We start from the raw sequence: 16117 nt of genomic DNA, 5'->3' as shown, positions 1-16117 counted from the left end.
ATAACATGTCTCTATAGAGCGCCAACATATTGCGCAGCGATGTAAAGTAAATGTGTTTATACAACTAAATCACATGAATTACATACATAGAACATATGGAATTACATACATCACAACAAAATACAGGTACAAAAGGCGAGGAAGGCCCTCAAAAGAGCTTACAATCTAAAGGGAAGGTAGTAAGACACAAGGTGTGGGAGTGGGCAAGATCAGAATTAAGTGGGTGAGAGATATAGTACTGTATGTGATATAGCATGTGGTAGTTAAGCAGAGTGAGAGTGAGCAGTTCTTTCAAAGTATTGAATGTGAGCATGTGAGGAGGTAATGAGAGAAGAGTTGAGGAGCAGGTCAGTAGAGGAGCGTAGTAAGCAGTTGGGTGAGTATATAGAGATGATTTCAGAGATGTAGGGTGGGGCAGAGTTATGAAGTGCTTTGAATGTCAGGGTCATTAGTTTGAAATTTATTCTGAAATGTAGAGGAAGCCAGTGTAGGGATTGACAGAGAGACTGTCAGAGGAGGAGCGGTTGCTGAGGTGTAAAAACCTGGCGTCAGTGTTCATTATGGACTGGAGAGGTGACAGTCTCTGGCAGGGAAGACCAATTAAAAGAGAGTTACAGTAGTCTAGACGTGATATGACGAGAGAGTGAATAAGAATTTTGGCAGCATCTTGGGTGATAAATGATGGTATTTTGGATATGTTCCTTAGGTGGAAGTGACATGATTTAATAAGTGACTGGATATGAGGAGTGAATGACAGGGCAGAATGTAGGATAACCCAAAAGCACCGGGCCTGGGGAGAGGGGGTGATAGTGGAATTGTTAACTATGATGGATACTTCTGGGATGTTACATGTGTTAGTTGGAGGAAAGAGAACCATTTCCTTTAACAATGATCTTTTTTATAATGTTGCTCCAATCAGCATAATCTGTTCAATATTCTGTTCATAATCAGCAAGGATCTCATGAAGTTAGGTGTTGATTGTATTAGCATGATTGGAGCTTTGAGGTGGTATTAAACCTTCCAGAGTGAGGTGCCCCACATACACTGTATGTTTATTGTATGAGGGAGAAACCAAACAATAGTTACACCAGAGTATGGGGCAGAACAGAAGTGTCAGCTCCTCAGGTCAGGACTCAGCCGTGTACCTACATCTAAAAGAAAAAGGACAAAGGTTTGAAGACTGCCAAGTCCAGATTCTCAACGAGAGAGCGACTGGTTCAAAAGAGGTGTTAAAGAAGCCATATATCTAAAAATGGAAAAACCAAGTTTGAATAGAGGGGGGGGGGGGGGGTTGGTGAGACATCTATTGTCTGCCACATACATACGCTGTTTTAGCAACTCTTCCTGGAAGGTTTAATAACACCTCAAAGCTCCAATCTTGCGAATATAATCAACACCTTAACTTTATGAGAACCTTGTGATTTAGGATAAACAGATTATGCTGATTGGAGCAACATTGCAGAGTATTTATTCCCAAAAGATCTTGGTTAAAAGTCATTTAGAATTGAGAAAGACAGTTGGATAACTGGTGAAATGTCTTCAAGGAAAAACACAGCAAGTCCAGTTGATTTGAAAGTTTTTTCTCCTCAAATTTAATTTTGTCCATGACTTGTCACGTGATAAACCATGAGATAACGTTTTCTCAATATCGCCCGTTATATGAATAATTATTCTTACATTCATTATAGTACTATTTATTTTATGAAAAATATGTTAAGTGACAGGAGAATAGTCAGTAGTAGTAAATATTTTGAGTATACAGGTAAATAAATAATATAAACAGTAACAATGGGTGAGACTGATGACTAATCTATAAGTCATTTTCTGTAAAACAAGTGGATCAAAATACAAATGATATAGGATCTGGACTGAATATTGCACCTTCCAATGTCATTATTGGATTAAGTAGCAGCACCGTTGAAGGTAAAAGGTTACTGGGCTGTACCTATTTATTCTCAGACTGGATTGTGTTATGTTCAAAAAGGGGCTACAACGGAATAGGGCCTTATGTCCTGAAGCATGTTGTGTTTTGTCCGTATGTTCGCACACTCAAAACAGACACAATTTAGAGAAAAGGTGGTTCAAAAAAAATGATTTTTACTTTTATGCAGAGAAAAATATTTTACATGAACAACGCCATAATGCACATGGCATAATTTATACAATATTAAAAATATTCAACCACCCATTAATTATACATAGCAAGCAAGATATCAACCTCCATTCGCTATTAATTCTATATGTTTTTCCTACAGACCTCCATTCGCTATTAATTAGTGGTGCTTGCGAAGCAAAGCATCACTACTGTTATCTTGCAAACTTATTTTTATTCTTCTTCCGTATGAAAGTTTGGCGCGTAACTAGTCCTGCACCGTTTGTCCTAGACCCATGAATGAGGTGTCAAATCGTGCGGCTTAATCGGGAATGGGGTGGTATGACTTTTCTAAGGGGTGGGTGGTTAATTGCCCCTTGCGGGCCCGCCCACCCCGAAAAGTCCCATAGATTAACATTAAGGCGAACTTTTGACGGATTCTAGCGCAGAGAGGGAATCTTGTAGAAACGTTAAATTTACCACATTTGAAGAGGTTTGCGACCTGTGTCAGATGATACCCCACACGAGGGTATAAGTTTTACCCCCGGGGCAGGAGAGGTCCCCAAATTTGCCCCATTGACTTATAATGGGGAATTTATCGAATAATTAGTTTGTCGCAGACCCATGAATGAGGTGTCAAACCGTTCAGCTTATTCGGGAATGGGGTGTTGTGACTTTTCTGTCCTATTTTGGGGACCCAAAAAAGTGAGCGGAGCCGCAAACAACCAATCAGATTTTCCCTATTGACTTCAATGAGAAAATGGAAACAGCTGTAATTCTCACAGTAATAAAGCCAGAGCTCCCAAACTTGGCACCGTGGGTCACTGGGTGACTGCAGCCAAAATTTACAAAAAGTGGGCGGAGTCTACAACAGCCAATCAAATTTCAGACATTCAAATAAATAGGAAAATGTTAAACTGCTGCCGCTCTTAGACGGTTAATGGCAGGGTCCTCAAACTTGGCACAGTTGGTCACTGGGGGACTGGGATTAAAATTAAGAAAAGTGGGTGGAGCCAAAACCAACCAATCAGATTTCTTTGATTGGTTTTAATGGGAAAAATTAAGAAGGCTGCCATTCTCTCAGTATTGATGTCAGGGACCTTGAATATCACAAATGTGGTCGCTGGGGGTTTCCACTTCAAATTTAGAAAAAGTGGGCGGAGCCACCAACAACCAATCAAATTTCATTCATTGATTTTCAATAGAAAAAAATAGAAATGCTGCCATTTTTACACATTAAATGACAGCATTCCCAAACTTTGGAATGTTAGTCACTGAGTGACTGTGGTTCACAATTAGGAAAAAAAGGGGCGGGGCAACAACAGCCAATGAGATTTCAGCCATTGACCTTAATGAAAAATGATAAACTGCTGCTATTATCACAGTTTAAATGCTAGGTGTACCAAACTTGGCTCAATTACTCACTGGGTAACTGCGGTCAAAATTTAGGAAAAGTGGGTGGAGCCAAGAACAGCCAATCAGATGTTCCCTATTGACTTCAATGAGAAAATGTAAACAGCTGTAATTCTCACAGTATCAAAGCCAGAACTCCCAAACTTGGCACCGTGCGTCACTGGGTGACTGCGGTCAAAATTTAGGAAAAGTGGGCAGAGCCGCAAACAGCCAATCAGATTTCAGCCATTGACCTTAATGAAAAATGATAAACTGCTGCTATTACCACAGTTTAAATGCTAGGTGTACCAAACTTGGCTCAATTACTCACTGGGTGACCGTGGTCAAAATTTAGGACAAGTGGGTGGAGCCAAAAACAGCCAATCAGTTTTCACCTATTGACTTCAATATAAAATTTTGGAATACCGCCGTTCTCACCGTTTTAAAACCAGAGGCCCCAAACTTGGCACTGACCATGACTAGGTAACTGGGGTTAAAATTCAGAAAAATGGGCGGAGCTTAAGACAGCCAATCAAATTTTACCTAACGCTATTCAATGGGAATATTTAAATTCCTGTCATTCTTACACTGTTAATGTAAGAGTGCTCAAACTTGGTCCATTTGGTGACTGGGTTGCAAATTTTTAAAAGTGGGCGGAGCCAAAAATAGCCAGTTTGTTTGGATTGATTTCAATGGTAAAATTTGGTTGGCTTTAAATTTCACCGGTTTAATCCGGATTCTACCGACTTTGTGTACTCTCTAGGCACCAGGGGCGACTGGGCAAGACACCCAACATATATGGGGGCCTGAGTTTTGCCACGGCAAGCACCACTCACATTTTCTTCAGGAAATGTACCTCTCTAGTTCTATATGTTTTTCCTACAGACCTCCATTCGCTATTGATTCTGCATGTTGTGTTTTGCCCAATAAACCCGGAGGTTTTTTGGCTGGGTGTGCACTCCTTTTGGATTTCCATGTGACTAGCTGTCTGCCTTCACTGATGATGATGATTTAGAGACAAAATACCTTATATGACATTTCCCTTAATTTATAAAATACTAGATTGATATAGTAGTTGTAAAATAAAATATATTCCCTTACACAATAATAATTTGAAATGTAAAGAAATATTACATTAGCTTTCACTTGATGCTCATGCAGGCAGCAATATTGAGCATAAATCTGTGTAATTTATAACAGATGGGACAAAACTCTACACCATTCTCTAAATGATCTCTGGCTCTGCCTTTGTTCAGCAGTGCAGCACCCTGAAGGCTTAGTTTATGGGTATCACATCATGGACATCCCCTATAATAATACCCAGCTTGTGTGTCATTCTAGGGTGATCTATGTAGACGTGTGTCTATGAATAAAAGATAGGTAAATCTTAAAAAAACATTTAATATAAGTTGCTCAATTGCTTTTCTAAGTAAATAAATTTATTTTGTTCTGTTTCACTACTATTAAGGTGTTTATTAACTGCCATTATATTGAATTGTGTAGCAGTAGCACCACCTGCTGGTCAGTTCCTGTTACTGTAGAGTCAAAGACAGTGTTCTGTGTTGCTCAGCTCAGGAAAGAGATCAGAAGGCTCAGGTGCCCTTTCCCATCTTCTTCCTGAGCAGAGCAACATCAGAACATATACTGTATATTTTATATCTTTTGTTTAACATACAAATGAAACCTTATTGTATCTATACCCTCCAGTTCAGTGCTTTCCTTTAAACCCAAAGAACCTGTTTAAAGTAACGCATTTAAGCAAGAAATTATAATGCAAGTTAGCATTGACTGTGCGCTGTGCAACATGTTGATGTGTCTTTGGTGAAAGGTCAGTTTGTTTGTCTGGTTTTAAAAGAACAGAGACTAAATGATCTGTACTGATGAAACTGCAGGAATGAAGTAGCGTGTGAATAAAGTAAATATTTACATGTGGAATGTTCTGCGTACGCCCTAAACTAAACGTGTATTAAAGTGAAAGTAAATGTATCACATTGTGTTTAACCCTTTGTGTCTTTCTTTTTCTAACTTCCAAATGGGGCAACTAAAGTGGTACATGGCATCTCTGTTCAGCAGTAGGTTTACCCCAGAAAATCATCTATTCATATATACTCATAGAAATCATATACACTCATAAAACCAGGGAAATGTATTATGCATAATCGATATGCTGAAGCTGTGCTGCACATGCCGAAGTTCCCTTGAAGAGCCAAAGTCCTGAAAAAACCCAAAGCCACGAAAGGAGCAGAAGTTGAAATCCTGAAGCCACGAGTTCAATTCTACTGAACACCAGTGTGTTTTCTTTTTTTTTATTACACCCCTGGCCACCAGTGTATTATTTTCATACTCTATAGGCCCCTGCCACCCAGGGGGCCCAGAAAATGTTGTTGTATGGGGCCCCGTGCAGGGCCGGATTTACCTTTTGTGCTCCCCTAGGCCCAGCTGCTGTGGCGCCCCCCCCAGAAGCAAATCTTCTTAAATAAGAACAGAACTGAACAAAAAAAAGTGGTACATTAGATTTACTGTAGCTATAAGAAGGGGTTGGAAGGAAATAAAGTACAGTAAACCTGCCTCTTGTGGCTGGCTGTACTTTTAAATTGCAGATTACTTGCAGCCAGGCAGCAGTCAGATTGACGCAATTACCCTGTGCGCGCTGTGAACAGATCTGTGGCGCGCTCACTCCTCTCTCACAGACGGAAACTGCATGGCCACGTGCAGAGTGACGCTGAAGTCGTCGCGTGTTGTGTGCGTAGGCGCTACATGGTCACGTGATGACGTCATTCCGTGAACTACAAGGGAAAATTTTCGTTCTGACCAGAGCCGGGCCACACTGGGTGGGCGCCCTAGGCAACCTGGCCCGACGCTGCGCCGGCTGTGTGTGCATGCGCAAGTTAATGCCGGCGCGCATGCACAGAAGCATCAATCGGTGTGCAGGAAGACAGGGAGTGAAAGGACCAGACATGGGGTAGGCGACAGAGGAGGTACGTGCCTGGCGCCCCCCCCAGCTTTGTGCCCGAGGCACGTGCCTACTCTGCCTACCCCTAGTTCCGGCCCTGGTTCTGACCCAGTTCCCTCTACTCTCTCCTCTGTCTCTCTTCTCGGGGTGCGAGCAAAGTAAATTAACTTATTTATAAACTTATGGCAATGTTAATAACGTACATCAGTAATTACTGATACATTCGAGCTGCTTTCTCTTTTGGGGCTTTTACTGACAGTTATATAGATGTTTAGGGGCGCTGGCTTGTCGCTTCTAAACATCTTGCCGCCCTAGGCCCGGGCCTAGGGGGCCTCTCCCTAAATCCGGGCCTGGTCCCTTGATTTCTAATTGGGACCAGAAAACAACAAAGCAAAATTAGGGAAAACTTTAAATCAGGGAATGTAAAATTGAGATTTCATTGTATATACACATCTAACAAAAAGTGTATCTCAAAAAACCATGTGTTTATTGAATATACACATTCTGATGAAATCATAATGAAATCATAAAAAAGTAAAGATGTTTTTCTACTTTCAACAATGGTAAGAAGGTGTCACAGAGCCTGTTGAAAGGTTCTTCTTGAAATCTGCACCCACTTCTCCAGAAGGTTAACTTCATGTTATCATTATTTATCAAGTCCTACAGAAAATGTTACAAGACCAGAAATGTTATTTACAGCAAAATATTTTACCTGCCGGCAGTAATAATATCAGGCACTTATTGCAGTATTCTTTCCTCATTCCTAAATGAAAAATCTGGAGATTCAGCCACCACATAGTACTGAGTGCAATTGTCCTGATGTATAAACAGTATCAGGTTGTGATTTCAAGGAATAAATTCTATGTCTGCACGCTATATGTGACTTCTGTGGGACTTGAAAAACATTCTAGTGCTTGTTACATAGTTATATAGTTCATCTGGGTTGAAAAAACAAATGTCCGTCATTTTATAACCCTCCAAATAACTCAAAGCATTTATATGTGTGTCTCGTTTCATCAGTATTTATTTTCAAACTTTGAAATACAATATTCAGTGTGTTAATGACAAGGTATAGCCATTGCAGCACTAATGTTACCCTATGGGGTGGGGGCAAGTACAGCAACTCTCTAACAGTCACATGCACAACCTAAAGCAAAAGGTGATTGGTAATTGGCTGAATAAAGTGCAGACCAATTGGAATCCTCTATTTACAGTCAGAACCATGGCAACTTATGCATATGATGAGTGTTTTAAACCTCTTAATTTTATTAGTAATAACATTCACAGAGGACATTTACTGCTGTACTGCAAGTTGGAGTGATATCACCCCCTCCCCAGCAGCCTAACAACAGAACAATGGGAAGGTAACCAGAGAGCAGCTCCCTAACACAAGATAACAGCTGCCTGGTAGATCTCAGAACAACACTCAATAGTAAAATCCAGGTCCCACTGAGACACATTCAGTTACATTGAGTAGGAGAAACAACAGCCTGCCAGAAAGCAGTTCCATCCTAAAGTGCTGGCTCTTTCTGAAATCACATGACCAGGCAAAATGAGCTGAGATGCACCTACACACCAATATTACAACTAAATACACTTGCTGGTTCAGGAATGACATTTTATATTGTACAGTCAATTATTTGCAGTGTAAACAGTGTCATTTAGTAATAAAAACTACACCATAAAAATCATGACAGAATCCCTTAACTATCTATCCCTTCCGTTCATCAAGAGCTGTTTCATGCCTTTGTTGTTGCTGCCCTCCTGAGGTCGCTGATGGGCAGGACAACCTGTACATTTAATTCTTACCAGTTCAGGACTAATAGAGATGTATGTGGAATGTATTTGCTGCACAGTTGCAGGTGGATCTTCTAGCATCATCTTAGATACACTCCAGTCCACTTAGGGCTCTTTCACATGAGCGTTCCGAACTGCGCTCCCCTGCGTTCCGTTTTTTGGCGTTCAGCCGCAGGGGAGCGCAGGAATAGACACAAGTCATTATTTGAAATGGGGCTGTACTCACTCAGGCGCGTGTAGGCGCCGAACGCAGGTTCAGACGCAACATGCTGCATTTTTCCTGCGTTCGGCGCCTACACGCGCCTGAGTGAGTACAGCCCCATTTCAAATAATGACTTGCGTCTATTCCTGCGCTCCCCTGCGGCTGAACGCCAAAAAACGGAAAGGAAGGGGAGCGCAGGTCGGAACGGCCGTGTGTAAGAGCCCTAACACTTCTTTGTTACTTGATCGTTCCATGGATTAGTAATTCTCCTGCTAAAGTTCTCTATTCATTGAGGAGTATTATAGCTTTTTCTCCAAGTGTGACTTTCGTACACTCCCAACCAGTATATTTGTAATAAGGCACTTACATGTTACATTGTTTTGAGGGTCTGGACTAGGGACAGGAATATGTGCCTAGCACCCCCTTACTGTTGTGCCCTATGCACGTGACTTTTCTGCCTAGCAGAGGCGGGCCAAACAGACCGGGCGCCCTAGGCAGCCCAGCCCGCCTGCTCAGCCCTTCCTTTTTCCCGTTCCCAGCGCGCATGCGCCTTAAAGGCGGTCTGGCGCGAATGCGCATTAAAGACATTCACGTTCGCTTCAGCGTGCGGTGCTTACTGCGAACAGATTTCCAGGTGGGTTCGGTCTAGGGGTAGGCAGAAGAGGTAGCTGCCCAGCGCCCCCCAATCATTGCGCCCTAGGCAGCTGCCTCTTCTGCCTACCCCTAGTTCCGTTCCTGCTTCAACTTCTATTAAGGCTGTAGCAGTTGTTTTCTGACACATGAAGGCAGCACGCTGCATATTATAACTTTACTTACTTAAAGTAGGGCTTGCCAGATTTAGTGGTGGTTGAGTTTTAGTGAATTTAGGGCATCAAGGCCTACCAGATACATGTCACACTGCAAAATGTTCCTTCATGAGAAAAGGTTTTCATGTAATTAAAGAACAAGGAAACCCTTCACCCCCAGGTCTCTAGTATGTAATTGAATTCCCTTAACCTACGTTATTGCTAACTATATTTGGCAAAACCCATCCTTTTTTTAAGTTAATTAAAGACTGCTCCATCATGGGCACCATATGTTATGTGGTATTAGGAGACTAACGGTAAATGTTATGCGCACATGCAAAAATATATCTGCCACCGACCCTAGTGGGTCATGGATTCTCATGTGCTGTTACAGATATACACATTGCAGTGCACAAGCATTATTGCTAGCCAATATTAAAGGTACATTGAAGGTTTATATTAATTTAAAACCACTGTTCACATCTTTTTTAAATGAGGATTTATATAGGTAGCTTCTGCTGTGCTGGATTAAATATAAATTTTTTATTAACTGCCCGCAACTGAGAACATGCAAAAAGTACAGGGTCAATTTTCCCAGCACAGATCTTCTATTAACGGAACACTAAACCCCCAAAATTAACACTTAAGCAACAGAGTTTATATCAAATTAAGTGGCATAATAAAGAATCTTACCAAACTGGAATATATATTTAAGTAAATATTGCTCTTTTACATCTCTTGCCTTGAGCCACCATTTTGTGATGATCTGTGTGCTGCCTCAGAGATCACCTGACCAGAAATACTGCAGCTCTAACTGTAACAGGAAGAGATCACCTGACCATAAATACTGCAGCTCTAACTGTAACAGGAAGAGATCACCTGACCAGAAATACTGCAGCTCTAACTGTAACAGAAAGAAGTGTAGAAGTAAAACTTTGTCCATTCATTGGCTCATGTGACCTTACATGCAGTAACTGGAGGGGGACGGGCCCTGGTGCAGGACATGCCGCCGGGCCCCCGCCCCCCTCCATACCAGATTATCGGCAGTGCGCGAGCTGCCCGGGGGCCCTGAGGGGGTGCGGGCCCTGGCCCAATTATACCCCCTGCTCCCCCGGTAGTTCGCCACTGCTTACATGTATGTGTGTCCTTGGTTTGTTTGTGTGCACCGTGAATCCTAGGATCCCAGGGGATGGCCCTTAGTTCTTAAAATGCCAATATTCTATTTATAAATACATACCTCCTAACATTTTGGAAATAGACAGAGGGACAAAAATATTTGCCGCAGAGAGCAAGGCAAACATTTTCTGAATACTCCCATTTTATGGCCACACCCCTAATTAAATGTTCATTTTATACAATTTGACAGATTATGAAAGTTTGAACACCTTTCAGTGGTTTTTGTGTGTTATTAAAGTTTTACTAATGAAGGTGAATTGCCCTTTATGCTGCAAATCAGTTTTCCCCAAAGACCTGCTTATCTTAAATTGTTACAAAAGTATCTAAGTATCTATTCTGGGCTCTCTGTCAAGAGCCAAGGAGTCAGGACATTTCAGTAATACATGGAGAATTTTTTTGTACAAAAATGCATTAGTGTGCTTTTTCATACATAAGTCTGTTTGTTGCCATTCTGTCAAGAGATGGGATAACCGGTAGCTCGATCTCACGTGAGCCTGCAGCTTTCTTTTAGACAGAGGAGAAACTGCACACAGACACCGTGCTTCTCTTGCTTCAAGAAGACAAAACGTAATTAACACTTCTGCATTAGCAGACAAAAATCATGTTTTCAAGTGATGGCTGAATTTCTCCCATTTTGCTTCACCACTAAAACACAAAATTTTGATGCCGGTGACATTGGACAGCCATTAAAATCAATGGGCCTCCGTTAATTGATGCTGGCATTGAAAAAACGTTGACGCCGGTGAATATTCGCATCAAATTCGCGAATTTATTCACCGGCGGCGAGACGCCGAAATTCACTGCGAATTAGCCATCACTAGTTTATACTCCAAATATTTAATGTACAAATTCTTCCAGTTTAAACCTTGTTACTGGCTTAGTCATAACATCTGTTCCCATTTAGTTTGTGGAACAATATTCAAGAGTCTTTCCATCACTTAGAACAGATCTAACACACACAAGATTATGCAGTCGGGGAGCTTACCCCTTTTATTATGCCACCAGAAGTATCAACTTTTCGGATGTTTCAGGGAGGATAACCCTCTCTTCATTAGGATTTAGTTTCAAGTGCCCAAACCCTTTTTAAACCCAACAGACCCACCTTCTCCACCCAATGCAATCCAGTGTAAGTGACCAGGGCTGGAACTAGGGGTGGGCAGAGTAGGCACGTGCCTAGGGCGCAAAGGTAGAGGGGCGCCAGGCACGTACTTACTCCTACCCCTAGTCCAGTCCCTTCACTGCCGACCGCGAGTACGTGAATGCATTTGTCGTTTTGCGCATGCGCTCACGCGTCTATGCGCTGAAGCGTATTTTTGCGCATGCGCAGAAGCGCGCAGCTAGCCGGCTATAAATGTTATCACCAGATTTGGGTTTGGGTTTGTCTCTCAGCCACACTTGTAATGAACTTTACTAGCCTGTGTTTGAATACCTTTCCAGTGCTTGGGTAATACTATTTTTGTCATATGCTACAAAAATTCCCTTTTTACACTTTGAGTCTAGTTTCTTTCTGTCATAATGGTATGTAAAACATTCTGACCCAGAAGTTTTCATCTTTGATAGATTAGGCTTTCTCCCAGTTAGCATGTAGTATGGAGTTTGCCTTAAACAATTGTTAAAACACCTGTTGCAAATTATAGCAGCAGTCATTACTGCATATGTCCATAACTCTTTTGGCCATTTACTCTCAAGTAACATAGACCTTTCCATCTCAAAAAGTGTTCTCCAATTTCTCTCAGCAGTCCCATTTTGATGGGGTGAGTAAGGTGCTGAGGTCTTATGCTCTTCTTACTGAGCAGTGACTGAAAATTCTTTGCCATCAATTCTGTGCCATTATCAGACTGTATACATTTGATAGTCCCATAGGGGGCAGTATCAGCAATGAACTTTTGGCTAATACTGTATCACTCTTATTTTTCAGAAAGTACACAAATACTACACCAGAGTAATCATCAGTAAATGCTATGGCATATCTAAAACCATCTTTTGCTATTGGCTCTATGGGGCTTGCTAAACCAGTGTGTACTAGTTCAAGTGATAGTTTGGCACGGGTGTCAGACTCTCTGTTTCTGTTCTAAACGAATTTTCCCTGGGTATAAATTTCACAATTTAGGTTAGACTTATCAACCTTACCCTTAAAGGACACCTATCACAGCCAAAATCAAACACATATTAACAATCTGACCAGTACAAGCTAAACACGTTTAATCAAACTACATATATAGTTTTTTGAAAAATTTGCAGGTTTTAAAAAAATCCCTTACTTTGTCAAATGGGTTCTTTCACTGAGGGAGGCCATATTGAGACTCTAACAGAGACTCTAATGTGCAAATTTCAGGAGCATGCTCAGATTGTAACACTGCTTTGAGTATTCTACCCAGAATGCCTTGTTTTAGTAAACTCCTCCACTAGAAGTATCCACTAGAAGTGCTGCCACCTGCTAACTTCCAGCAGGGGGCAGCACTACTGTACAGCAGCTAACACACAGGTTTGGCTGATTTGAAAATAGCTTAGAAGGGTTGCTAAGCAACAAGGAATTTGAACTGAGCATGTGCGAGATTTCAGAGCTACAGTTGGCTGGGAAGATATAGGTAGGAGGAGCCAGTGAAATCCAAGATGGCTGCCTCAGCTAGAACTGCAGGGGAGATAGGGGAGATCTTGCAGAAGGAATAGTGAGCTGATCATTTACATTATACAAACAATTCTAACTGTTTTAAAAATCAGATTTCTTGAACTTTCACATAGTGTATTTACTTAGTAAATGATTTTGGTCATGATTGGTGCCCTTTAATCTTTATTCCATGAACTACACTTTGTAGTTTTGAAAGATCATCATAATTACAGTAACCAAGGATTTCATGTCAGGTTTGGATATAATAACAACCATGACAACTGTAACCAACCTCATCAAAAGTGTTCAGATAATAAAGTTGATTATGTTTCTTGATGGTGAATTGAGTACCTTTCTTATGGATCAGTTCACTTCCATCTTGCTGAAATTTAACAGATGCATCGTTGCTTATTGCTGCTTTAACAGAGAAAATGTCCTGTGGATATGTGGGTATATACAATGCATTTAGTAATGTTGTCTTTACTCTGTTCCCCTTGCTGTCAGTCAGGCACACGTCTGCATCACCTCTCATCAGTGCTATAGCAGAAGTCTTTTTACCATCCACCAGCTCCTTGTAGTGGTTCTCCGGCTTGAATGTCTCATCAAATCTTTTAAACTTTTTAATGTTTGTAATTGTATGTGATGTTGCTCCTATATCCACCATTAGTCCCTTTGATGTTAAACTGTTTGACTGCCTCTCACTTATTTTGAAGGAAAATGTTTGCTTTGAGTCATAAGATACTTGCTTTACATTGTCCTGCCCCTTGTGTTTGCAAAATGCCTCTTTATGTGTATTGGACTCTTGCAATAGTTATACCCCTGTGTCTGTATTTTATTTAGTTTGCTTGGGCATGTGTTAGCTTTGTGGCCATGTTGGTCACAGTTGTAGCAGATAGGGTTACTGTTGCCTCTCTCCATTACTGTTGTAACAGGGGTGCTGACCTACATTACATTATCAGTGTTTGGGCTAACACGGTATTTCTCAGTGTTCTCAAAACATCTTAACTGTGTTTTAAATTCATTAAAACTCACTTTTGCATCACCTTGTATGATATGGCTAGCAAAGGGTTTAAATGATTCAGGTAGGCCCTTAAGAATCATTGAAATCAACACTCCATCACATGGGGCAAATTCATCAAGGGATCGAATTTCGAGGGGTTAAATCCCTTGAAATTCGACTGGGGAAAAGAATCGAATAGGCAATTCGGGCGAATTTACGCGCTGGCGAATATTCGCCAGGCGAATAGGCGCTTGATCGAATATTCGCTCGAAGGATTTTCATTCGATCGAATGCCTTTTTATTCGATCAAAAACTTGGAAAACAAGCCTATGGGACTTTCCCATAGGCTTTTAAAGCAATTTGGTAGGTTATAGGTGGCGAAGTAGGCAATCAAAGTATTTTTAAAAGAGACAGTACTTCGACTATCGAATGGGCGATTTTTGCGCTCGATCTATTAGAATCATTCTACTCAGGCGAATTTACGCCAATTCGATAGTCGAGGAGCACAAAAAACTACTTGAAATTCAAAGTTTTTTTACTTCGAATCCTTCACTCGAGCTTGGTGAATTGGCCCCTTAGTGTCTCTCCAGCATTTCTCAGTGCTGTAATGGCTGTTTCTGCACATATTATATAGTCTGTGACACTTTCATTTGCAGCTTTCTGAAAAGGTGTTAACTTTTTTTATAAGTGTAAGGGACTGGTAGATTAGTTCCCCAGTATTATTTAGCAGGTGGTCCCCTAGTGTTATAGACACCTTACTGGGTCCTAAAATACATTTAGGCGGGGGAACTGTTTCCTATTCCTGCTTTAAGCTATGCCCCTTGTTGTTCCTCATAGTGACCAGTAGATTGCACTGTGCTAAAGTATAAAACCCTTTGAAGCCATGCTTTCAGTCTCCATCTTGTGCTGGCTCTAGCCTGAGCAGGTAGGCAGAGCTCGAGTGGAACCTAGACAGGTCAAGTCTAGTAAGGATAGGCTACTCACCTTCATAGGTCACTCCAGGAGTGACAGACAGTCAGGATATTTAGCTGAGCATCTTGAGGCTTCTCCGAGGATTGCTAGTGGGATTAAGATCCCGGGTACTAATTGCCCAGAACTAGGCACTAAGTGTACAGAACTAGGGTAGAGTTTCCCCTCAGGTTCCACTTAGGGAAAAGGCTGAAAGCTGGGTGTACCTCCTCAAAGCTGCATACATTGTCCTTGTGCACAAAGGAACTTATATTGACCAAAGGTGCTGTGAGTATTGTCTATCCAATGTTGATGTATGATCCTGCATATTCTCTGTTATGTACACTCCACTGAGGATTGTATATGTCCAATAAATATGTTCTATGGTTAAGTTATAAGAACCACGGGCGCTCCAATTATTTGCACCCTGAATACAGTTACAGTTGCACTACACCCTGCCTCCACACCACTGCGAGGGCTTACTCCCTATGATTTTAAGGTCTCGTCCGGAGCACATTTATTGGGAGTGGAGTTTATAGTAGAGTAAGGTGCACTCAATTTAATATAGCGCTACATAAGCTAATAATTTGTGGCTTACCTTTGCCAGCATAGTGGTTTCTCAGGATTTTAAGCGCTTTCCTTCCATCATTAGCTGCTTCTCTTATAATCAGAGACAGACTTTTATCATCCAAAAATTGAATATAACCAGCATAAGCCTCCTCTTTCTTACTTCTGTCCTCATCCAAGTCTGTGTCATTTGTGGGTTCATGCAGGTTAGTTTCTTTAAGATTCATCAGGCGCATGTGGCATAGAATCTTTGTCTCCCATAGCTCATAGTTCTGTTCATCTGTGTCAAATATGAGCCTGCTCCGTCATTTCCTCCCTCTCTCCTGGGTCCATTACCTGTTGCCATTCTGTTAAGGGATGGGATAACTTTAGACAGAGGAGAAACTGCACACAGACACCATGATTCTCTTGCTTCAAGAAGACATAACTTTATCTAATATAAGTAATTAAAAAACAACTGGACTCGCTGAGTAATTTTAATGAAAATGTTTCACTGCTCATCCGAGCAGCTTCTTCAGTACAACTGACTGGTGTGGGAAGTTCTCAACGTATAAACTCTTCCACTAATCCAATAACAATGGCACATTGTAACTCTTC

This window comes from Xenopus laevis, chromosome 6L (assembly GCF_017654675.1).
Source record: "Xenopus laevis strain J_2021 chromosome 6L, Xenopus_laevis_v10.1, whole genome shotgun sequence".
Classification (NCBI taxonomy): domain Eukaryota; kingdom Metazoa; phylum Chordata; class Amphibia; order Anura; family Pipidae; genus Xenopus; species Xenopus laevis.
The sequence above is the reverse complement of the archived record's forward strand: the minus strand, read 5'-3'. Positions refer to the sequence as shown.